We start from the raw sequence: 24,599 nt of genomic DNA on the forward strand, positions 1-24,599 counted from the left end.
TTTACAGAAAGTGCAGCAGATTCAAACCCAGTCACATCCAAATTTGGAACACAAATGTTTGACAGTTTCAGTTTGTGCTCTCTCTATCTAATTACCATTTTAGAGGCTGGAAATGCAGAGAGAGGTTGGGATTGGTACCAATTATTTGAGCAGTATAGCAAGTAATTTTGATTTCAATTTGTCGTTCAGTAGATGGCAACTACTCGAACCATCATGTAAGGATTGCAGGAGGTCAGTAGATAATGAAAGATCCTGTTTACAGAAGCTAAAACATTTAAATCATTTTAATTTCAAGGAAGAGATCATTACCTTGAATTTAGAAGCAGTTGGGTATTTTTCTTCTACTTTTTGTAATTTTCTAATTTTACTTTTAGTGATAGTCCAGAGAACCGCCTTATGATGCTAGGGATCCAGTTTTGCATCACAGCAGCCTGAGAAGAAAACTGTGCTTTGAGTTACACAGAGAAGAGGTCTGAATGAGGGTTTCCCCCTGCTCACAACGTCTCTATCTACCAAGCCGTCTTTTTTGTCTCTTTTACATTAGTAAATTCTGATTTTGAGAAAAAATCTGAAAGCTTGGAATGAAAAACATAACTACTGCAGAGCAAAGCTTAGAGAAAATCCTGAAAATAGCCATCTCATGCATCCCTGCTCTGGGTATTTGAATGCTGTCAATAAAAACTGTAGGCACAGATGAAGACAGTAGCTGCTGAAGGCAGGACACTGCAGATGGCAGCAACAGAGCCATGAGTACCTGTCTAGTCAGCCTGTGCCAGTCCCTCAATATTCCAGGATTGCTATTGCAGTTGTCCAGAAGGTCTTTCCTTTGAAATATATATATGCCCTTTTTCTTGTTAATTCTTCACCTTAACTGTAGGTTTACATCAAACGCAAAAGTGGAAAGACAAAATATGTGCTATTCACAGTCAAACCTCCAAAAGCTTATATACATTAGAAAAGCCAATTCTGGATATCCAAAATTGATCCCCAAACTATTATCAACACTTGTGAGTTTGGCAGATGTTCAAATAACTGACTTGAACATAAAAAATAGCATTTATGTTTATATATCAAAGATACAGGGCACACATACTCTTCTTATACATTGGCAAGATGCTTTTGAATCTCTGCTTTCTGTGGAAACTTCTCTATCAAATGGTATCTAATTTTAAATTAAACTTACCTTTATTAAATCAAGTCCTGTTAAGCACAAATTGTTCACTATTGACCCAATTATCTAACTTGTATATGTACTTACCTGCCTACATGTACTCTGGCAAATGCTATAATTACCCTCAATGAATCACAAACAAAATTATCATTTTACCTTGCAAGTACAGGAAAGCAGTGGTGAGAGCATGACTTGATTATATAAAAGCTACCTTATTTCCTGGAATGACGACAAAGCTGGTAAAAACTCTTGTTAAATATAGTTCTAAATGAGCCACTCTGTTCAGTAGATAGATAGAAAACAATCAGAAAAACAGTGAAAAAAATAACAAAAGAGGAGAGACCTGAAAACATCACCAGTCTGCTGTAAAAGCTGAAAGGCAGGAAAAAAAAAAAAAAAAAAAAAAAAAAAAAAAAAAAAAAACACACCTTAACAATATGTTTATATTAAAAACATTCATAGAAATGATTTTAAAGTGGAAAGACAGAAACATATTTTATAACATAATGCTCAAAATGCAGGAAGCATACAGCTGTGATCCTTCTCCTGCAGTTTCCTAATGTATTTAAAGCTACTTATTTCCACACAGACAGTATCTAGGAAGCTGCTGAAGAGACACAGCTCCCAATGTTTATTGTAATTTACATTTAGCACATAATTTCCAGATTTTTCTTTGCCTTTTATCTGAATACATCTTCAGAAGGGCACTTATTTTAAATGCCCTGTAATCAGAGGATACAAACATTTAGAGATATGTAATGCTATGGAGAAGACCAGCCACATTCTGCCTTCAGGTAACTATTTAACTCACAAAAAAAAAAAAAAACATTTACAAGGCTGTGAAGAGAGCTAGATGAGAGCGACCTTGAGTTCTGCACAATAGGACCAAGAGATAACAAGATAACATCAGCTTTGCTTTGCTTTACTTTTTAAAAACCAACATCAGAAAATATTCCCAATATCTGCTTAAAAATTGATTGGTGAACTTCCAGCTGTAGCTACATCTCCACAGAGTAGCATTGCAATTTATGAGGTCACCAGAAAAATATTTAAGTTAATACTTCATAGAAGTTTTCTTGGGAGATAACTGGTGCCTTCTGAAATACCTATTGATGATTATAACTTTTAATCTGAAGGTTATTAGGTTACCAATCAAAATCAGTTTGTTTGATTGTTTTTATTTAAATTTGCATCTTATAAATTTAAAAAATTATCCAGAAGATAAAAATACTATCTGAGTATAATTTCAGTTCTAATGCATGGGACTGAATTTGACGTTCTGTTTCTCCCTTTTAAATGTCATCCTGATTAGAAATTATTAGAAGGGAGACTTTTTTTCCTTTTATATTTTTAGGGGAAAATACCCTTTTTCCTGGGATAAACATAAGAATACCCCAGAACAAATGCAAAAACAGTTTCTAAGCAGCTGAAAGTTTAAAAAAATAATAAATAAAAAGATTAGAGAATCAACCGAGGTGAGTTTGATGAGAACAAAGCTTGTTAAACCCATCTAAGTGCCTTTATGGCAGGGTAACAGCCCTTATGAACAGAGGAGGTGTTATACAGCTTTACCTCTGACACTGTTTAATGTGACATTTTCAAAGCAAGCTAGAGCAAATAACTCTAGCTGAAATAGCTGTTAGGTGGGTGCAGAGAAGAAATGACTTACTGAATATCAGCAGTTCACAGTAACACTGTGATGAAAGAAGGAAGTATTAGGTTCTAGTGCTCTCTCCAGGATCTGGTGCTGTTAGTACTGTTCAGCAATAATAAGGACGATGGTAAAGGCTTATGAGATTGAAAGAAAATATGAAGCTGAAACAGGCTGCAAGTACTCTCAGGGAAATATTACAACTTCTAAAAAATTAGAAAAATTAGAGAAGAGAAGGGGGAGAGCGAGAGGAAAATCATTAAAGATAAAAGCTCAAGGGAATAACCCAACTCGCACAAATAGAAGATGGCAAAGCTGACCTAGTATGTAGGCCTAGTATGTGAATCATAACCTGAACACAGTCAACATAGTGCTGTAAAAATTGAAATAGTACCGCAAAATGCCATGCAGAATGCATTAACAGGAATATAATGGGCATCTTTTCAGCCCATACTGACATCTCACTCCATTTGGGGATTCACAGATCAGGAAGGGTACAATCAACTGCAAACAATCCAGGAAATGATCAGATATCTCAGAAACCCATCTTATGAGAAAAGACTACTAGGAATGCTGAAAACTTCTGGGTTATTCTTGCTTCAGAAAGTTCTTCAAAAATAGTAGAAATGTTCTCCATTTTCTTAATAGATACTGTTCATATTTGATTGATAACAACAACTTGCCAATTCAACTTTGTGGAGGAAACATATGAAGTAGATCAATTTCAAAACTTTTTCTTCAAGATATTATCAAACTTATAAAGTACAAATGGCTCTGAGTACAAATTATCAAATATCTCACATCTAAGAGATAATTAAGACATCAAAACTAAGTACTGCTAACAAAAAGCTTTCATTTACTAGGCCATTTAAGGAATCTTGTTTACTTTAATGTGAACAAAGCTCTGTAATGCCTTTCAAGTATAGGTCATAACACCATCTTGTTCTACATAAGTATGGTTGTTTTTTTGGTTGGTTGGTTGTTGTTGTGATTTTGTGTATGGTTTTTTGTTTGTTTTTACATCCCCCACTAACCTTTTGAAATATTTTGAAATATAACTGCCAACTACACTATTTAAATACATCCATTTATTTTAAAAGATGTTAACCATCATTATGGAAAGGCTTGATTGCTAGTAACATGACAGTCACTTCTTACATCTCCGCATTAGTAAGTTCAAAGTCACTAATTCCCTTGGACACAATATTAATAATGCTCTAATTTTTGCATGTGCTCAGACTAAGAAACTAAATGGATGGCATAGGAAAAGACAACTGTGCTCTGCCAAATCCATTCCAAATAAAGAGGTACATTACATACTTCCTACAGGCATTTTAGGTGTGATACGTTACCAGAGCAGGACATTCCCAGTAGGCAAGAGCAGAATTCGTTCATTTTCATTATATTGGACATTGAAAGAGAAATTCAAAAAAAATATGGCTTTGGAAAAACTTTCTCCAGCTTCTTTCAATGCTGTACCTTTGGTTTATGCAGTTTGAAGGTGAAAAATTTATGTTCCTAGACATTTTGCACGTTATTTCAAATCACTTCTAGGACCACGATGCCCATGGATCTAGAGTAGGTAGAACAGGTAAACTGCAATGAACAACTCCAAATTATCAAAGCTGTTCATTCTGTATCAGAAAAATAATTTAGTCTGTAATTGTTACTGTTTAGGCCTAAACTTCTCGAAGTATTTAGCCATTAACAAGGATCGGCCTTTAAATCAATTATACACTCTCATATCCAGTCCTAGATTCACACAAGAAGAGACACAGCCTGCTTTGGGAAACACATGCTATTATGTCTGCAATTCTAAGATATTCCCATAAATATGTAAAACCTTATGCCTTTCTTACCTTTACTAAATTGTCTCCTGAAAGCTGATAAGATGTTTTACAACAGGATTCTTCCCAATCCCACTGTACAATTATTTTCTCCTCACTTGTAGTATCATCACATTTTGAAAGGAAAATGTTTTTGACTGCATACATTAGAAAAATCCAACACTTGCTAAATGCAAAAGAAACTCAACAGTCTCCTGTTGAGAGAAAAACAACATTTCTGGTTGATTGAAAGCATTTATCCACAAACTATAACAGAAAAGATCAACTAAATGTTAAATATATATATACATACATACATATATATATAAATCAGATTGCTAGCAATGAGAACAATACATATAAAGTGAAAAATCCAAACTTCTGATGCTCATTACATTGAAAATACAGCCAAACGTCCTAAGTTTGGAAAGTGTTTTCTTAGAGTCGAAACCAATGAAATGTTACATCATCATCTGATGTTAATTAATGTCTTTGTGTTGACCTGAGTGAGCACAGGTGTTTTGCAAGGTATGCTCTGTTAAAAGCTATTGATAGGCAACCACTTTGTAGTAACTAGCTGTCTTCCTCCTCCTTGCACTTCTCATGCTGTGAACTAATTAAAACTAGGAATGATTACTAGTATTTAATGAAATACTAGTATTTCATTAAATTCATTTCATTTAATGAAATACTAGTAATTTGAAGAAAAAGGCAATCTTCACACTTGCTGAAATTGTTTTGACTTGGTACAACACATTTTCCAAGCAAAGCTGTAGGCTACACACTAAAGAGCATTGGATGTAAAGAAGGTTAAAATGTCAAATCCAGAGTGAAGACAGTCAAGATGCAATCATTCAAGAGTAACACAGAGTGGCTGTGGGAAGTGGAATTAACATACTTATTAGGCAATGTTATTAATTTGGCAGCTCATAGAAAGCAATGTTTTGCTGAAGCAAGATATTGCTTTACTGATAATATGTAAGCAAACATCTGAACAGGCAGAGAGCATCACATCCTTCCTGGCACGTTTGAGTATGATTCCAGGAACTGCCTTATCCCTGAGCCTATGCTGTTGTATATCGGCACGTGCACCCCTCTGTTTTGAGAAGTCTACCATGTAAGGCCAAGGTTAATACTCAGTCTCATGTTCTGTCTGTGACACATTAATAAGTTAAAGAGAGTCTACGCTGACACATTTTTTGACCCTCCACAGCCTTGACATTATATGAAGAGTTGGGTCTTCCTCCACGTCCTCTCATAAATCATGATCTGCAATGCACAACAGCCCCAGCAGAAGTAGCTGGGTGAGAAAAGAAGAACATTCAGACTCAGTATAGCTAATCATTGTTTTCTGTCAACTGAAGCCAACAAATTTTACAAGCTTTTGTCAATAAAATCTCCGTTGCAGGTCTGCAGCGACTGGAATTCAGTGGTACCAAGCACCCACTGATGTGGAGATGCAGAATCAGTTCTGTAGTCACGTTTGAAGATAAATCCAGAAGGACTTGTGTAACCCTGTAGTACTCCTCCCAAGGCCTCCAACCTTTACATCAATCTCACAGCTCTTTGTGACCATCCTCCCCATCTCTCTGCAGCACAACTGATTGAGTGAAAGGAGTGCACCTCTTTCGATACAAAGTTCAGCGCCCTGCTTAAGACTACTCCTACAGCAGCACTGACTCAGTAGTGGTCTTCTCCCAGAAGCAGCTGAGGTACAAATACGTTTCGTTTTGTTGACTTTGCAGTGATAGCAATTACTTCAGGCAGGAAGATGGTAACCCGCCACTGGTGAGGACAATGAAGTCTTAAAATGCTGCAGCTGCATGCTGAGGGAATGCAAACAAAATTGCAACTGAACATCCAGGCCGTGTCTATCCTAGTCAATTAAAACTGCCAGGAGCATGCCATTCCTAGAGGCCAACTGGCAAGGATCAGTCTTCATTTATGCTGATAGTCTTTTAGCCTCTGACACAAACTCTCTCCATGCTAACAGCAATTAGGATCAGACCCTGAAACAGTTTTAACTCTATTCACACCCAAGTAATGTTTCAGTGTGATGCATTCATGTGCCTGGCAACCTTCCTGGGGAATACGTAAATTAAAAGTACAGCTGTGTATTCAGCATCACTCCTGGTATTGTCAATATCCAGCTTGCAGATGCACAGGTTGGTGTTCTGACTGTGCCACGTGGGGAGAGATATTTTCTTTTTCTCGCACCATTAAGGTATCAAAGTGCAAGAGATTTCTGCCAGCAGTGTATCCTAATACCTTTTCTGGATAGGATTTTTAAAATTTTGCACAATATTCTATCCTTTTGGTCTTTTTCCTTCTTAAGCTTGTAAGTCCAAATATTGAAGCCATAAAATAAGACAAAATTCATTCAGCTTCCTAAAAAGCAAACAAACTAGGATTTGCCATTTAAGACAAACTTCAAAATGTCAGACTTTCTTTACATACACTTTTCTTTCTAGCTCAAGTTTATTTATATTTGTAAAAAATACTTAGATCAAGTGGTGTTATATCAAAGCAGAAAAGTCAGGTAAACCGAAAACAGGTCAAAGGACTAATGCTGTTTTCCCCTCAGTGGAGCTGCAGCAGAACATACCCACCTGCTGTCATAGAGCGCTTCTTGGAATCTAATCAAAGTAAGGCTGAAAATGCCACAAACCCGGCCTACTCAGAAACAAGAGATACTGGAAATTTCCAGAGAGACATGTCCACGAGTTTTCTGTCTGATTTTTTTTTTTTTTTCTGATTACATTTTGATCCTCAGCTAGAGTGAATCTCTGAAGATGCTGCACTGTGCCCACAGTTGTGGACAGCTTAATAACACCTGTATTTATGCCAGCATTGTTTTCAAACTACAGCCAGGTTTGGCAGTCAGGCAGCTGAACCAGATGCTCTAATGCAATTTCTGAATACAGAATGTAAAAATATGATGATTCAAAATCCTGACAGGGAAGAACTAGTCCTCAAAAACAACTTATCTGATCTCCAGAGTACACAGAGCAGGAAGATTCCAGGTTTGGAGGCTATGCGTATTGCGGCAGACACCCCTGAATTTACCCAGGTACAAGCAGATCAGGCATAGCAGCATGGACTCAATTCAGCACATGCTTTATCTGCTGATTTTTTTCCAGTTCCCAGCAAGTTCCACAAACTGTGCTGAGCTCCTTGCTGCTGAAGCTATATTGCTATTAGTTCCTCCATTAGATAACATAAAGCCTATCTCAGGTGCGTATAAATTACACAGAAGCCCTGATGCTTTTTTTTTTTTCCTCCCCACAGAATAAGCATTACTATATTTTATCACAACTATGTTTTTCTAAGGAAGATACAGAGATCTAGCTTCATAAACTTTTTTTCTTTTCTTTTTTTCTTTTGCAGCTGTTTTGTATCATAATGAATTGCACTGTTGCACTCACTATGATAACATACTTCTGTCTATGTTAAGTGAGACTTTTAACAATGTGCAGGACAACTTTAAAAAAATAAAACAAGTGATTAGTGTTTCTGCATTTTATTTTTACACATGGTTTCAGTACCTCAAGTACAGAAAAATATCCTATATCGGGTAGAAGGCAAATGCTGTCGTGTGGACTTTTTTTAACAGGGGATTTACCTTTTTTATTCCCATGAGGAAAAAATATATCATTGGTACTCTTGCTTCTCCTTGCTACCAAGAAGTTGTCCTGAAGTTTTGTGATATAAACACTATTCTCCAGAGGTTAACTTCAGCTTGGAGGAAGAAGTCTGGGAATATTTCAGTGTAACTAGACTCCTTTACATACCTAATTACTACTCATGGAACAGAAATAATCCTCTTGCACTTCGCCAGGTATCTCTACCAAAAGCCCTGGCTCAAGAAGGGTGAACTTTCCAATGCCCATATCGAACTGTGAAGATACAGTGAATACCTCTAAACAATCTTTCCTATCAAAGCCTCCACCACCACAAAATCACAGTATCTGAGTTCTCAGCACCAAGCAGATGGGGTTAGCATTAATACTTTAAAGCATGATGGTTTTTCCTTTTTCAGAACTTTTTCAAAACACAGTGATCTTCAGCCAAGTATTAAACCATTTGACTGTTGTAAATATGTGCATCTTGGTGAAATCTTCTAACACCAAAGTTACTTAAAAATATTTTTAAGAGAAAACCTGGGTCTATGGGTAGGATAAACTGCAACAAATTAAATGAAACTCATTATGCAGCACAAGCTAGATACCTACAGACTCAGGATGGAGTTTATAGATTTGCTTTAGGGAGAGGTTTTGTTTTTTAAACTCAGTAACATATCAGTAATCCTGTTTGTGGTAAGAGTCCACACATTGCTGCATCTGCACAGCTGCAAAGGTAATGAACCACAGCAAAGAAACAAGCCTCTGGGAAAAGAGGAAGATTGTACAGATGAAAACCGGCTCATCACGAGGCTATACCCTGGCATTTCTTCTTCCCATTTGCCTTTGAGACACCTTGTTAAAAATATGCATACAAAAGATTTATCTTTCTGCAATAAGCTAAAATAAAATGCCATTCCTTTTCCAGACATCAATGTATATTTATACTCATTACACATTAAACAGGCTCCCATCAGAGTTGGTAGAAAGTCTTCTTGTAATGCTAATGAGCTTTGCATCAAAACCAATAGAGGTTCCTGTCATCATTATCTGTTATAACCTTGTATTTAGAAAGCTACATTCATACATTTATAATACAAGTGTAATTACTTGTTGGACTTGCTTATGATCACTTTTAGAAAGTGATAAGAAATATGATTTGATTCATTTGCTTGGTATTTTATTTTACCTCTTCCTTATTTTTGCTCCTTTTTCTTTGTTTTTCATTCATTTAATCAAATGCATATAATTAAGATTTATATAGAAATGCTAAGGATTTTGTACAGTACCATGTGTACCAGTGGCTCTGCAAGAAAAGGGTGTTGATTTCACTGTGTTGTTTTTACCCAATCTCTCAGGAATAGATAGCAATTTCATTCATTACTGCCTTTACCTGAATAACCAGCTTGATAACAACGGTACTTCTGCTGAAGAAAGAATGGGAGAATTAGCAATTCACCTGCACAGCTTCAGTGCAAATGTTGCTTCTCTAGGGAATCTTATATCCACACCCTTAGCATAGCTAGACAGAAAAGCAAGCATCCAGCAGAACAAATTTTTGCAAAAGGTACTGGCTACCAAAACCAGAACTAACGTAACAAACGTTACGTTTGACTGTTTTTTTTTTTTTTCTTAAAGCCTGAATCAGAGATGAAAAGTTTGTTTTAATTAGCAATAGTTGGCATAATTAAGTAAAACCCCAATCTGAGACAGTTTTGCCTGCAGCAGTGGCCGTTACAGACATACTGCCTATACCTAGCTATTAGCCGAGTACCGCTAAGTACCAATCCTGTATAGTTTTGATAACTTTTAGTGCGTGAGAATTTTTTGTTGCGTTTCCTACCCATTTTTCATCACCACCATTATTAACCAAAAAGCACCTGACTTCTGTTCATGTTCCACTTGAATAAAGAAGAACTGAAAGTACCAAATTCAGGATAACTGTAAAGAGCAGGCCACGGGGCTCTTAAATTACAGTTTCCATCACCTGAATGTATAGGAAAAGGAAAGTAACCCCCAAAAATCTGAAGATTTATAGAAACAATAAACTGCCAGGTTTACAGAACTAGTTATACAGAACTAAAGTATTACATATAAATCCTAAGTGGGGAAGAAACTACAAATCTTATTTACACATTTTTTGACAAAGGGACTGTTCCATATAATCCTTAAGTCCCTGATACTACAGTCTTTTGATATATGTGTATTTATGTATTTTTTAATCTTATAGTATAGTATAGTATAGTCTGTGTGTGAATGCTCATTTGTTTTAAATATATTAGAATGCCAACATGCAAAGATAATAACAGATGCCAACACTCAGGATCTTACATTAAATGAAATACATCACCACACCTCTCAGAAATTGTATTTTCACTTGATTTTCTGGGCTTAGATTTTTGTCATATATTTGAGTCTAGAAATATGAGATTGTAACTATAATATGAAAACAATGAAAACTGCTGAAACTTGAAAGCAGAATAGCATTAACTGTCAATAAGAACCCAAACCCAAGTGTTTGATTTTGCTCTTCTATAAAATTTTGGGTTCAGAAGTCAAGTTTCATACTTTTACTAGCACAGTAACCATTAGGCATTTAAAAGGATTCTGTAATGCACTTGTATATTTGTTTTGTGATTCCTGTCACCCACCTTCTGCTGTCAGCCAACAGGTACCTGTAACTGAAATTATACACAGCTACAGAATGCCTTTGTGTGCCTAAGCGTCAACTGCTGTGAGGGATTCACCTTGCTCTGCCTCCTGAAAGTTAAGGATCTGTTCAATGTATATTTACTACAAGTAGTACAGCTGTGTAGTAAGTATTCAGGAATGATCCCTAAGCCACTGTAAGCACGATCAAACTCAGTTTGCAACTATTATGTATTGAAGCTGCATGTAGACAAAGTCTGTTTCATTCCCTAAGGTTCACTATGGGTTTTACTTTTATTTTAGAAACAGCTCCTTCCTCTCCCATGGTAGTTGGTCGTCGTCGTCCCCCCCCAAAAAAAAAAAAAAAAAAAAAAAAAGAACACTGCCACATCAGATAAGGGATAATGAAAAATCTGTAACACGTTGCTAATGAATTAATTCACATAAAAATATTTCCTGATATTGAGTTAAAGTCAGTTTCACACAACTGGTATTTTGGTTAGTTCCTTTTACAAAAATTAAACCACTCTGACCTCTTCCTACCCACCCAATCCCCCAAGCCCTTCGGAAACTGTTTAAGATTACAGCACATCTAGTCTAAGAAATTAACATTATATTGAAACTCATATTTTAGGTAAAATCTAGAAACAAAGCTGAAATAACAGGCCAGCAGAGATGAAGCAACTATAATGAAAACACAAAACTGTAAAAATTGGAGTCTTTTCATCTTGGATGAAGAAATGATGATTCTTTGATTTTTGTCACAGGCAAGGGAATAACAGGAGGCAAAGTACTTTGATACCAGCTAAATTTAGTGCCAGATTCAGAAGTCATGACGATAATATTGCTGCAATTGAAAAGATGAAAATTTCAGATTCATACACCACAACACTGATATTCAATATTACAGCTGACTTAACATTAAATATATTTTTATCCTCATCATACCTTATTATATCCTTGCCATAGTCACTCTCTTTTTAATTAAAAAATGAGGCTCTTCACTACCACTTCTAAAAATTATCAGTGATTGAAAAACAGGCTTTGAAAATTGAATTTGCATGATAACAGTTAGCTGAATGTTTAAAAGGACTACCCTGGTAACTTCAGCTATAAAGATATGACACTTTTAAGGGTTATTCTGCTAAAATCAAAAGATTAAATTGAAAAAAAAAATAATGAAAGACTTAAGAACCATTTGTTAACATGGTTTGGGAAAAAAAATGCGTCAAGACAAAACTGCAGTACACCTGGAAATAAATACCAAAACCAAATATGATCAACAAGGGCCTAGGGCCTTCAGTTAGTGCAATGCCATGGCCACTATTTGGGAATCACCAGAAGAGTTAGCGTTAAGGTTAGGGTAGAGATAAAAGAAAGAGATTGAGGTGCAGCTGGATTGGAAAGGGGATACCAGAACTAAGTGGGGGCAGCTGCAAAGTGATATGGCCTAGAAAAATGTTTGCATCAGGATAATTCCTCATGCTTTTCAGGTTCAGAATGAAGATTAGCATTATGGTTATGATAGAGAAAAGATTAGACCTTCCATCTGCACTGGGGACGAAAGAGGTAGACAGAGCCAAGCGTGGGCAGCAAAGGTATCTAGCCCAGGAGAAGCTATGTATCTCAGCAATATCTGAGTGAATTCAGGGATCACTAGAAAAAAAAAAAATAGGGTAAGGAATTAAGGAGTTAAGGTTGGGCAGAGCTCCAACTGCAGTAGAGCTGGAAAAGGACTGCAAGTGTTCCTAAGGCAAGTGTTCCATGCAAAAAGATCTGGCCTGGAAGAAGTTTTTAATCAGGACAAAGCTTGGAGGTATTACTTGATTTTCGTTGTTGCTGATGTTTAGGGTTCAGCACAAACACTGCAGTTACTGTTAATGAAGAAAAGAAAAAGCTTTGATCTCCAGGTGTAGTGGGGCTGGGAAGCAGCTGCCAAGGTAATAACCAGTCTGCAAAGGGACCCTTCCTGGGAGTTTTGCATCAGGACCATGTCTCCAGGACCCTGCAGATTTTTTTAGGATTAGCTTTAGAATCCTAAAAGGATTCTAAAAAAGGATTCCACCTGTCTGTTAAAGAAAAGAGAAAGTCTAGATGTTTTTGTGTTAGTCAAGCCACTGTTCTCCTGTGTGTATGCTACCATTATTTCTGGACTGGGGAAACTTTTCTTCACTCATTGAAGCGTGTGCATGTGTATGCGTGCTGTGGGGGTGATGTCCAGATTTTCAGATTTTTTAAGGCAAGGTCTTTCTGTTACTATGTTTCATCAGCTTGAGCTCAGCTATGCTAGATGTATTCTCAGGACAGCCTGGTCATCACTCTCAGTGAACTTGACTTCTCCCTCCAACACTGTTTCATATCAATGTTCACCCACGAACAACAAAAAAGCCACTGGCCATTTGACATAATATCCTTTCATCTATTTTGCATTTTTTTCATTCATTGCCTGTGGTCATTTTGTTCTATAAATTTTGTCCTAGGAAGGAAATAGAGCAGGGGTTAAGGAGCTCAATTTGTGCTTTGTGGTTAAATTCTCATTTTACTTACAGTGGCATCAGTCTGGTCTGTTAAGTGAAACAGTGAGGTTATACAATGAGTTATGGGTGAAAACTATCCTATGTCCCCTGAATCATAGAAAATGGCAGTGTTTGCAGCAGTTCTTAAATCAACTCTTCCCTTTCCCAGGAAGCATCTTAATTTTTACCACTACCACACTACCTATTAATTGGTTCAGTATCATTAAGAAACAGTGCTATTGGAAGATCTCCAGGCATTATTAATCTAAGAGCAATCACGCTTGTTACAGCCTGCCTCTTCCTGACTTCATGGTTCCCTTTGTGCCTGTTGTAGGGGTTCATCTTACCCTGAGCTGGATGTTACACAAGCACTTCCTTCATGGTAACCATGGGAACTGAACTGAGAATGTGATCTGCAAAGTGAATGCTTGGCCAATGTTTTTAACTTACAGTAATGTTTTAAGGACCCAGACATACCAATATAAAAATTTTTTAGAGATTAGAGCTTTTCCTACCCAAAAAATACACTGAAGATCAGTTGTTGAAAAACATTAATTCTGCATTTCAAGCAGAGATTCATAGTTCTGTGTCGAAAACTATCCTTTCCAGTGAATAACTGCAGTAATAAGAAAATAAAACCATCTATCAAACACATGCATTCTTAGTCATCCCATGACCAATTTAAGCAATGCACCCATAAATCTGGACGTCTCGAGTTCTCTTTCTGTGTAACCCACAGGCAGTTAACCTTGTTACAGTCAGTCAAACCACCTATGCCTCAGTCTATCTCTGTGTATCAAGTACCTAAATACTTGCTTCTTGAGTAATTTCTTACATTCAAGTTCATTAGACAAATTTCTCAGACAGCAGTAGTACAGAAAATCTTAACCTTAAAAGTTAGGACAGTTTGTAGGGAGATGGCACAGCCACCACAATTGATCATAAGAAAACCATAACCTACAAAGCCTACTGAGCAGACATAACCGAACCACATAATCTACAAAAAACATTGTCTCATCTGAGATTTCTTCTATATTCTTTGTTTTGTTTGAAACATAAACATTTCAAATACAATGTATATATTGATAAATATAATATATATATAAAATAAATGTGTATAATATACATATTGATAAATACATCTAGAACTGAGAAAGGGAGAGAGAGAGAGAGAGGGATAAGGAAAAAAAAATCAAAAAGTTTCATATAGTTTTTTTTTTTTTTTTTTTTTTTTTTTTAAGAACAATTTAAGACTAATGACTAGGCTGCAATTTAGTTGCTGACCCATCCTTAATACAATGATGTAACCTTATTTCTGTTTGTATGGAATGGAATGGTTCAGTTGGAAGGGACCTACAAAGATCATTGAGGCCAAATGCCTGACCAAAATCAAAAGTTAAAGCACATTACTGAGATCATTATCCAAATGCCTCTAGACAGGCATGTGGCACCAACCACCTGTTCCAATGTTTGACTGCCTTCACTGTAAATAGTTGTTTGCTGATGTCCAGCCTGAACATCCCTGGCACAGCTTTGTGCTGTTCCATCACATTCTAAATCTTAGCCTCGACCCTCTGTCCATCCTCCCTTTCCTCACCACTCAACAACTACTCTCAGATCTGCACAGAACAACACAGTATGTACTCCCAGTGGTGCCAATACTGTCTGAAGAGGCAGTCTAAAGCTCAGACAGACAGAAATACGCCTTGTTAATAGCAGACCAAATTCACATAAACTCATATTTTAACTTCCATAGGTTTTTGCTAATAGAAATATAACAACTTATCTGAGTGCTCTGCTTTCCCATGTTCAAGACCCTACCCCCAGCTCCAACTTTCCTTGCCATACAAATTTCTACTGTTTTCATCTTTGAACCTTTCAGATGTCCTTTATCCAGTATTTGTAACAGTAATCCCAGATTCCTTTTTCCTCAGACAGTACTGCATACAAGTCTGACAGGATATTCAAAGCATCTGCTAAATAAAATTAAATAAAATGATACTTCCCAGACTCAGATCCCACAGGCAGAATACCTTCACCCCCACACCTCTGCCTACATTAAAAAGAGACATATTAAGGAACATGCTATTAGACTCATGTTATGGGATCATGTACCACAGCCCCTCCAACAAGGTCCTAATCTTTGGCTAGATACGTGAACCAACATAAAGACAATCATGTTATATGCCTTGGCTTTTTCTCCAAAAGATAACCAAGCAGGAAAGAAGCCATACTGCTTTTTCACAATTATTCCAGTCTAAGTGACAGGGGTTTGTACCTGTTTGTAGGCAGAGCTGGCCAGGGTTAGCTTCTCAGGAAGCAATGCTGACACGTCCTGTAATGACAGAGTATCAAGGTCAATAAACGTATTTGATTTCTTTATTTAACATGTTCCCTTCCCCACACAGAGCTATATTCCTCCACCAATATTGTTACCAACCTTGTCTCCTAGTCAGACATCCTTTGCTTTTGTATTTTTTTTTTATTCATTCAAATATGATCAATTTTATTTTTATTTTTTTTTCAGGATAGGAGTTCTCTGAGCATCTTTGCTACAGATCCTATATTCAGCATGTGGATACTCAAAGACGGGCTCTGAAAAACTCTGAGTCCAAAGCAGCTCATGCAAATGACAGATCACTTTTCTATGAATTGCATAAGTCTCTACAGAAAATACAGCCAGTTCACTTAGGTATTTTTCCATACCTACCTATAAAAAAATAGATATTTGACTGCAACAAATCTTGTGTCTTCTGTGTGCTTTTCTTTCTCTGGCAACAACTTACTTATACTCCACACATTTCTTCTGTTGACAATTCACCTCCAAGCAACACTTAACACAACCCATGAGAACAGTTTACAACCAAACACAAGGTCAGCAACAAAAGCTCTGATTGTAAAGCAGCACTTTTAGGGAATAACATTTATCCCATTTGTCTTTTGTTTATTACCATCATTTAAGCCATTTTCTTTTCCGAGGTGTTCTCCAAAGGAACCATTTTCCTCCGCATAGTATTATTCAACGTCTGCTGCTCTCATCATATCTGTGCATTCTCTTCTGTGTGTTAGTCACCTCTTATTATGAGCAGTTTCAAGTAACCCCACTGTGAAAAGTAGTTTTCTTACATACTTGCTTTAGATTTATTAGCTTAGCATGAATGTCACTAGAAAAAAATATTTCTAAAATAACTGAGGTAAAAATAATGTAAATGCAATAAAAACAGCCTATCATTCAATCTGCATTAAAATATTGATTTCAAATTATAAATATATTTATTTTATTTACTGTCATTTACTATATGTTTACTATAGCATTCAAACTGCATTCTAAGATCCCTCAATTATTATGAATTCACATAATGGTATATGTAGATATTCAATCCCACGTAGTACCATATGGAAACTTTAAACATCAGAGTATACATGCTTAGTCACACAAAATGCATCACAGCAACACATACACTGCCATTTTGTTGGCTTGATTTAATGAATATTGTGCTACCATGAGTAGAACTTCTAGTTAGGAGGGTAGCTTACTCAAAATCACATTTTTTTTTTTTGATAATGTAAAACAAAAAAAAAACAAAAAAAGCACCAGTATGTTAGAGAGGAGAGGGATGACTCCCCACGCACCAGCCCCCACCAGACATCTAAAAAGTCCTATAATTGTCACACACACATACACAATAAATAAATAAATAAATAAATAAATAATCCAAATCTCTTTCCTTACTTGAATATTACTCTAAAAACATGAACCCAGTCTCATCTTCAAAAACAATTTACACTAAATACTCATGATCATATCTCTTTCCATTTATTTTCATAATAGCCTATACAAACAACTATACACATAACTAAAGAATCACAGAATGGTTTGGTTGGAAGGAGCTTTAAAGATCATCTAGCCATGGGCAGGGACACCTCCCACTAGACCAGGTTGCTCAAAGCCCCATCCGAAGTGGCCTTGAGCACCTCCAGGGATGGGGCATCCACAGCTTCTCCGGGTCAACCTGTGCCAGTGCCTCACCATCCACTGAGTAAAGAGCTTCTTCCTAATATCTAATGTAAACCTACCCTCTTTTAGTTTAAAACCATTACTCCTTGTCCTATCCCCACACTCCCTGACAAAGAGTCCCTCCCCAGCTTTCTTGTAGACCTCCTTCAGGTACTGGATGGCCGCTGTAAGATTTCCCCAGATCCTTCTCCAGTCTGAACAACCCCAATTCTCTCAGCCATTTTTCATAGTAGAGATGCTCCAGCCCCTTGATCATCTTCATGGTGCTTCTCTGCACTTGTTCTAATACTTCTGTGTCCTTGTGCTGGGGGCTCCAGAGCTGAACGCAGTACTCCAGGTAGGGTCTCACAAGAGCAGAGCAGAGGAGGAGAACACACTTTTTTTGATGCAGCCCAGGATACAGTTGGCTTTCTGGGCTGCAAATGCACATTGCCAGCTCATGTTGATCTTCTCATTCACCAACACCCCCTCCCAAAGTCCTCCTCAGGGCTGCTCTCTGTCCGTTCTCTGCCCAGCCTGTGAGTGTGCCTGGCATTGCCCCGACGCAGATGGAGGACTTTGCTCTTGGCCTTGTTGAACTTCATGAGGTTCACATGGGCCCACCTCTCAAGCTGTCAAGGTCCCTCTGAATGGCATCCCTTCCCTCCAGTGAGTAAATAATACATGCAAAGCACACATTTGCACTGAAATATTCTAAAGCTGTGTGAAAAATGGTCAATATTTACTGATGAATTATGTATTTAAAATCGATGCAAGACTTTAATTGTTTCACAGGCTTCAAATTCCTTTCACTGAAGACAGGTGTGTGATGATCAATATGCTTACTTACCTCAGACTTTGCATTTTAAACCTGATTTAGCTGAAAGACTTGTAGAAGTTCATTTTAGTAATCTAGCTTTCAGTTGCTTTCATAACTAATATGCAAGTTGTAGATTTTGAAAGACTTCCATTACTACAGTTAACAAAATCACTCATTACTCAAACCCCAATTTATTTTCAGTTTCTGGTATTTAAAATGTCCCCCCAAAGTAGGGGAGGTCTTTTGAAATCCAGTATGTATACCAATATCAATGAAATGTCAGGTATAATTGTTCCAAATTGTATTAAATATCATACTTTTTATTTTTCTTAAGGCTATGCAGCACTGACAACACAGAGAACTGAAGCTGAATTTTTATATTTAATACACAATTCAGACAGTGGTCCAGTATCAAAATATACCTGCTTACAAAGCTATAAAGACACACAGTAAAAGAAGTATCATAAATTAATCCACCTAAAATTTTGTAGTTTCTGCAAGGCTAGTACAAGTTATGTTGGGTTTTTGGTTTGTTTGTTTTTTTAAGATGGGTAGTGTAGCAGAAGACCAGCATTTGAACGCATGAGCTAAGTCTGAAATGGAAGCAGTGAAGTCAAAAAACAAATATGAACTGACCATTCTTCTTAATTTCACCTGAGTCATAGTTAAACCACCTTAGAGAAAAGCAAGTTGGTCACGGTGAATAAGAGGAATGCCAACAGAGAGAGATCATGGTTGGTTAATTTCTAAAAGACACCACAGGACACACAAAAGATGATAGGTGAAGACAATTATACTGTGTCACAAGAACATAGTGTCCATCAGAATCAGGAATTTCAGGTCCTATGCTTGTTTTTGCACGGCATTCAGCCTTTGAGGACCAAGACCAAGAGACCATTTGCTCTGTGAAAGATTCGCCCTCTAGTAACTGCTCTTGGTCTTTTCTGTTTATGTGTTTGTGAAAAAGTATTTGAAAATGTAAGAAATATTCCACAGTACGGAGTTGCTTTAAATTTCCTTTTAAGAACCAAGACCTTACCGAGATAATCAAAACCAGCTAAACAATGATTACAGAAGAGAAAAGAGATTACGGTCTATTAGTATCGCTATTTTTCAGGTACACAGCTAGAGAGTTTTGTAGTATGTTGCATATGTCCTTTGCTACTTACTAACAACAAAATTAGCCAGAACAACCTGAAAAACAACAGGAATTGCCCCCGTGACTTCCAGCAGGACAGACTCTTTCCCCTAACCCAAAAACAAATTAGAGGAAAAGGGAATTTGGATTCCACAGGCAGCTTCACAAAATAAATGGTCAGAAGGAAAAAGGCTAAGCCTTGATTACAAGAAAGGCAGGGGAGGAAAAAAAAAAAAAAAAGAAAAAAAGAAAAAGCTTTCCCAACTCAATGCTGCATTCACCTTCCTCTCAAGGGGATTTGTACCCCAATTAGATTAAAACCTTGGCAGCAAGCCTTGTATCAAACATCCCAGCAGTTAAACTTGATAAAAGTTCCTGGTGTCAGACCCATATCTAAAAAGAATAAATCTGGCCCAAGCTGCATGTTTAGCTTGGGTACTGCAAAATATTTTTAATTTCCATGTAATAGATATCTCTTTGCTCTATCCCTTCTTGCACTGACCAGCAAGTTCCATAGCAAGGAAAAATCTGTTTCCAGTATGGATTGGAATTACACCATAGTCCTGTAACATGCCAGATGTGTTAAGTACTATATCACCAAAAAACAAACAAACAAACAAAAAAACAAACAGTAATTCTAAAGGAAATATCACTGGTCAGCACAGGGCTTCATTTATTCAGTTTTTGAGTTTTCCACTGTTTACAAAACAGAAGCAGGGCTTTTCGTTTTCCAAAGAAGAAAATAGATTTGTGTGAAAATTAAACTGCCATCTTTTAGCAGATGCCATGTTAGTTTGATATACCCTGGTCATAAAGACAACAAAATAAATGACTGCATATAAACAGTCCTCAAACTGCTAAAAGTCTGCAGAAAAATGTGCGCACACCAAATGATTCAGCACATTTGTTGCCAGCTTTTTAAATAGCTTTACATAACTTAATGAAATTTAAATACAGTGAAAGGATAAGCTTTGATGCCTAAATGCCGATTTCAATATTTTCTTTCTCATGAAGCAAGGAAAAAAAAAAAAAAGAGCAGCTTTGATTAGCTTTGTTCTGATCAGATTTAGAAATTAGACAAACTGATGTCCCAGAATGCATCCACTTCATTTTGTGTAGAAAGAATTCCTGAGGAGAACTTGCGACTTCAGTATTTCCTTTAATGGAATATAATAAGTAATAATAAATAATGAAGACTGAGTGGGAGGACACCTTACACCAAAATAATTTGCTAAAGATTACCATAGCTGAAATGTTTAGGGTTTTAGAACTTTCTCACATCCTACATCATCTTTTTTTTCCACATTTAAGCGAGTCAAGTAATGCAGATCTCATATCAAATGGTGCCAAACAAATTTGGTTCTTTTTAAAAACACTATTTGCATAAGCCCATTTATGTACTTGAGTTTCTTTCCCTGAGGAGCTCTCCAGCTCCATGCTGTGATGCCTTTTTAAGGGGAAACTTGAACATTAGGCAAACCTGAGGCAGGAAAACACATTTTTACGTCCAATTTAAAACTCTAAATAGCACAAAGCTACAATTCTGATGAAAGTACTTAAAATTGGCAAATGACTCCATGTTTGCTCCTATTTTAGGAAAAGAAGCAATGGCTCTGCCCATCTCAGTACAAGCAAAAGACATTAACAACTTCAAAAATTTTCTAAGTAAAATCTGTCTCCAGCTTGATGTTGCATGTTCCTGGTGATGTTTCCAGAGTACGTTCCCTATTCAGAGGTACCAGCAACACATTTTGTAGTCTGCCTCTTTCATGTCCTTCCTCAGAACAGGCTCAAACTGCTATCAATGCTAACACAACTGTAGCTGCTACTGAAGTGGCTAGGGAATGCACAGATGCAGAGTATAGCATGCCCAGGCTTCAGCACTATTGAAACAATTCAATTCACTTTAAGTGCGTTTGAATTATCAGTACCAATTTTAGCTAATGAATTTAGGTATTTCCTTTCTTAAGCTCTTCAGGGCACCTCATGCATCTGTTCCCATTTTAGCTGCTGAGCTCTTTGGGGATATGGATTGACTACATAGTGCTTTTTGTACAGTTCTTACAGTGATTTTAATATTTTTCTGTACAGGGTCAGTAGTTAACAGGAGTGATCATACAAGCCTTGATCCAGAAAATCACCTAATCATGTCTGTAACTCCAATTTCTTGAGCTGACCATTTAATCTGACAAGACGAGGCACATGCTTGAAGTTAAAGACACGTCCCAGTGCTCTGCTATTTATCAGTGAGAACGTTTAGCACTATGCAAGGAGAAACAACTTGGTAAAAACGTTATCCTTGCTTTGAGTGAAAAAAACATTGTTCTCATAATTAAACATTGGAGAATGCATGATTCCACTTACATTAACATTTCCCCTGAAGATATGCTTCAGGACAGGTCTTACTCTCAACTACACTATGAAAAAAATCAAGGCACGGGTTTCTTCAGACAGCTACCCATAGTCACTTCTTTTTATACAAAGTACATAGGACCCAGCAGATTCACTTCAATCAAATGTTCTCTTTTAACCTGAAATCCACTAATGTCATGCTTCTGCCTCTCACTTTCAGCAGCAATTTTGTTCCACATCTCATTATGCTAATAAAAGGGAAAACTTGATTAATCAGAAGGTGTGAGAAGAATTTAGACTTACCAAAAAATCACCTCAGCTCTAAGAAAATTGGTACTACAATGAAAACGCTTGAAAAACTCTACCAGAGGGTTAACAAAACAGCACCAGATACAAAACCAGACTTTGATATCAGAAGGAAAATGCCTACAGCTTACAAAGCCTCTAACCTTTAGATCATATTTCTCTGGTTGCTACACTATTAACCCCAAACTCTTCTTGTGAAAAAGCTACTCATACGGAAGATTTATGCAAGGAACATTATGTAAACAGCCAAAAAATTATTTTCAGAAACAATTGGTATTTATTAGTAAGGCACATTTATGTAATTCTCAAAATTAGACACAGATACACTGCACATGCAGTTCAAAAAAGATGTCAGATAGATACTATGGGCTAGAATGGAACATAAGAAAACCCAGTAAAGAAGCAAGAAAGTGATAATGGAATTCCCGAGGAAATGATAGACAGCTTGTCCAACTATGACAAGTGCCAAATATCACAATTTCACAGACAACTAGTAACCAGCTTGGTAACTGTTGTATATTCAGATAAATAGGTAATTTTGAAATATCTGCAAACAACCTGACACATCTGGTAATGCTTTTGGTTTTGTGTTTTGTTTTGTGTTTGTATTTTTTTTTTTTTTTTGCCCATCTCCTGCCTTTTTCATCATAGTTATGCATGATGGATTCTGGCTAATAAAGGCAATAATACTTTAATGATCTTATTACTGAAAAAAAATAAATAAATGTAGTTTTAAACTAGACAGTGCCAACTCAACAAGACAAAAAGTGTAATGTCTGTATGTTTTTTAGGAACAGCCAACTCCGATTTCCAGCCACTATCTTAACAGAGTAATAAAAAGTGTAAGTGGCAGTATAAGGTTCCTTCTCTATAATTATACAGGTGTGTCACAATCCTGTTTTTTAAATATTCACCTTTTACAATGAGCAGATCACTCTTTTCTCTGCACTGTTCACTGTGTGGTCACTGTACTGACCATGTTGATAAAAACAGAAACATACAGACTGAGACCATCAGGTAGATTCACATAGGTCACTGTGAAGAGATTTGGTCAACTTCAGCTAAAGAATAACCTGTCTAATAAAATTATATTTCCATCCTTATCCCATCAATAGGATACTTCTGTGGAAGATATTTGGCTAGACTTTGCTTATTCAGTTTTTGTAGATAGATTCAGATGGAGAGGAACATGCCAGGATGAGAGCTCAAAGAAACTAGTATAATTTTAAAAGTGAAGCTGGTTATACCCTTTTGTAGTTGTTTTCACAGTTACCAGCTTTAGAGAAAACACAAGAAAGCAGAACACAGACCAGTTCAGTACAGAGCTCCAAGAGTTGTATCCAGTCACTGGTGGCTCTGGGAACAAGAGGCCAGCAGCAGCCTCTACCTTGTGCTGCCCACAACACATGGACCCAGAACTCAGGGAGGAGGAGGAAAATATCAAGTGCAGCAGCCAACCTCCAGCTAAAGTAAAATTAAGAGATTAAAACTAGATAACCATTTGACTCCTCACACCTAGATGCAGCCTCGAAAATTCACCAGTTTTCACTAACTGTAGGGGCTGTTAGTTCACTGGAAGTCTTTTTTTTTTTTTTTTTTTTTTTTTTTTTTTTTTAAGGATTTAAAGTTGCTCAGGGTGATTTAAGATTATTATTGCTGTTTTCTCTTTTCCCCTGACTGAAAACTTCACCATTTTGTGAAACAGTATACATTCAGGGAAATTACAAAAAACCTATTTTGCTTGCTTTTGGGTTTTCTATCCAAAGTATATAACACCCCATGAAAAGAGGTTATCACTTTGTCTCCCTAACATACGGCTTTTAAAGTGATTACAGACAGAAATTGTCTATGAAAAAATGTAGACAATTGTATACTTTGAAGTAAAGATACCATATACTTTTAAGTTATTGTACTTTAAAAGCATCGCTCTAATTACCTGTTTTGGGGGAGTTGTACCAGTGCCAGCTGGAAAAAGCACTCTTATCGAGCCATCAGCTACAATGAAGGAAAACAAAGTACAAGAATTATTGAGCTTTTGGAGTTTGGAATGATTGAGACCTAGTTAAAAGAAACATATGCTTCTTTGATTACATAGCAGCATCTACTCTAGAAGTAAAAACAGCAGTACAGAATATGTTAATTGTATAACAATACTTAAATAAAGATACAAGATACTTAGTAACATAATATTAAACATTATGGAACAGTGAAATTGTGTGAATAAAATTCACACTTAAACCACTTCAATTTCTAGTCCAATGAGTGGATACTGTGTACTCCAAATAAGAATTTACTGAATATAATACAAGCCTTCAAACAATACGCTGACAAATTAAATATGTCTCTGCATCCTACTTGGTTTGGAGGGTTTTTGCTGTCATACAACAATACCCTGTGCCTTCTAGAATTGTGCATATTGAACTCAATTTGCAAATTCAAGTCACACTATAGCTAAGAAAGTAAGGACTTTAGTATATAAGCAGCAACAAACTCCCATGCAGCAAATTACAGAAAAATTTGAAGTGGGTTTTAGATTACATATTAACATTAGTA

The 24,599-nt window shown here is 36.6% G+C and overlaps 1 long non-coding RNA gene across 14 annotated transcripts in view; it reads right to left on the bottom strand.

Moving 5' to 3' along the window:
* Positions 1 to 24,599, bottom strand: part of LOC119716136 (uncharacterized) — a 150,493-nt gene that overhangs the window by 22,554 nt on the left and 103,340 nt on the right. For 10 of the 14 annotated variants that reach the window (XR_011807615.1, XR_011807609.1, XR_011807613.1 and 7 more), the window contains 4 exons: positions 23,983 to 24,041; positions 15,712 to 15,768; positions 4,682 to 4,863; positions 310 to 431 (listed from right to left, as the gene is read on the bottom strand). This is a non-coding gene — a long non-coding RNA (uncharacterized lncRNA). The remainder of the gene's footprint in view (positions 1 to 309; positions 432 to 4,681; positions 4,864 to 15,711; positions 15,769 to 23,982; positions 24,042 to 24,599) is intronic. The other 4 variants (XR_011807620.1, XR_011807618.1, XR_011807616.1 and 1 more) reach the window with 2 other exon arrangements.

The sequence above is a fragment of the Anas platyrhynchos genome, chromosome 2, assembly GCF_047663525.1.
Source record: "Anas platyrhynchos isolate ZD024472 breed Pekin duck chromosome 2, IASCAAS_PekinDuck_T2T, whole genome shotgun sequence".
Lineage (NCBI taxonomy): Eukaryota > Metazoa > Chordata > Aves > Anseriformes > Anatidae > Anas > Anas platyrhynchos.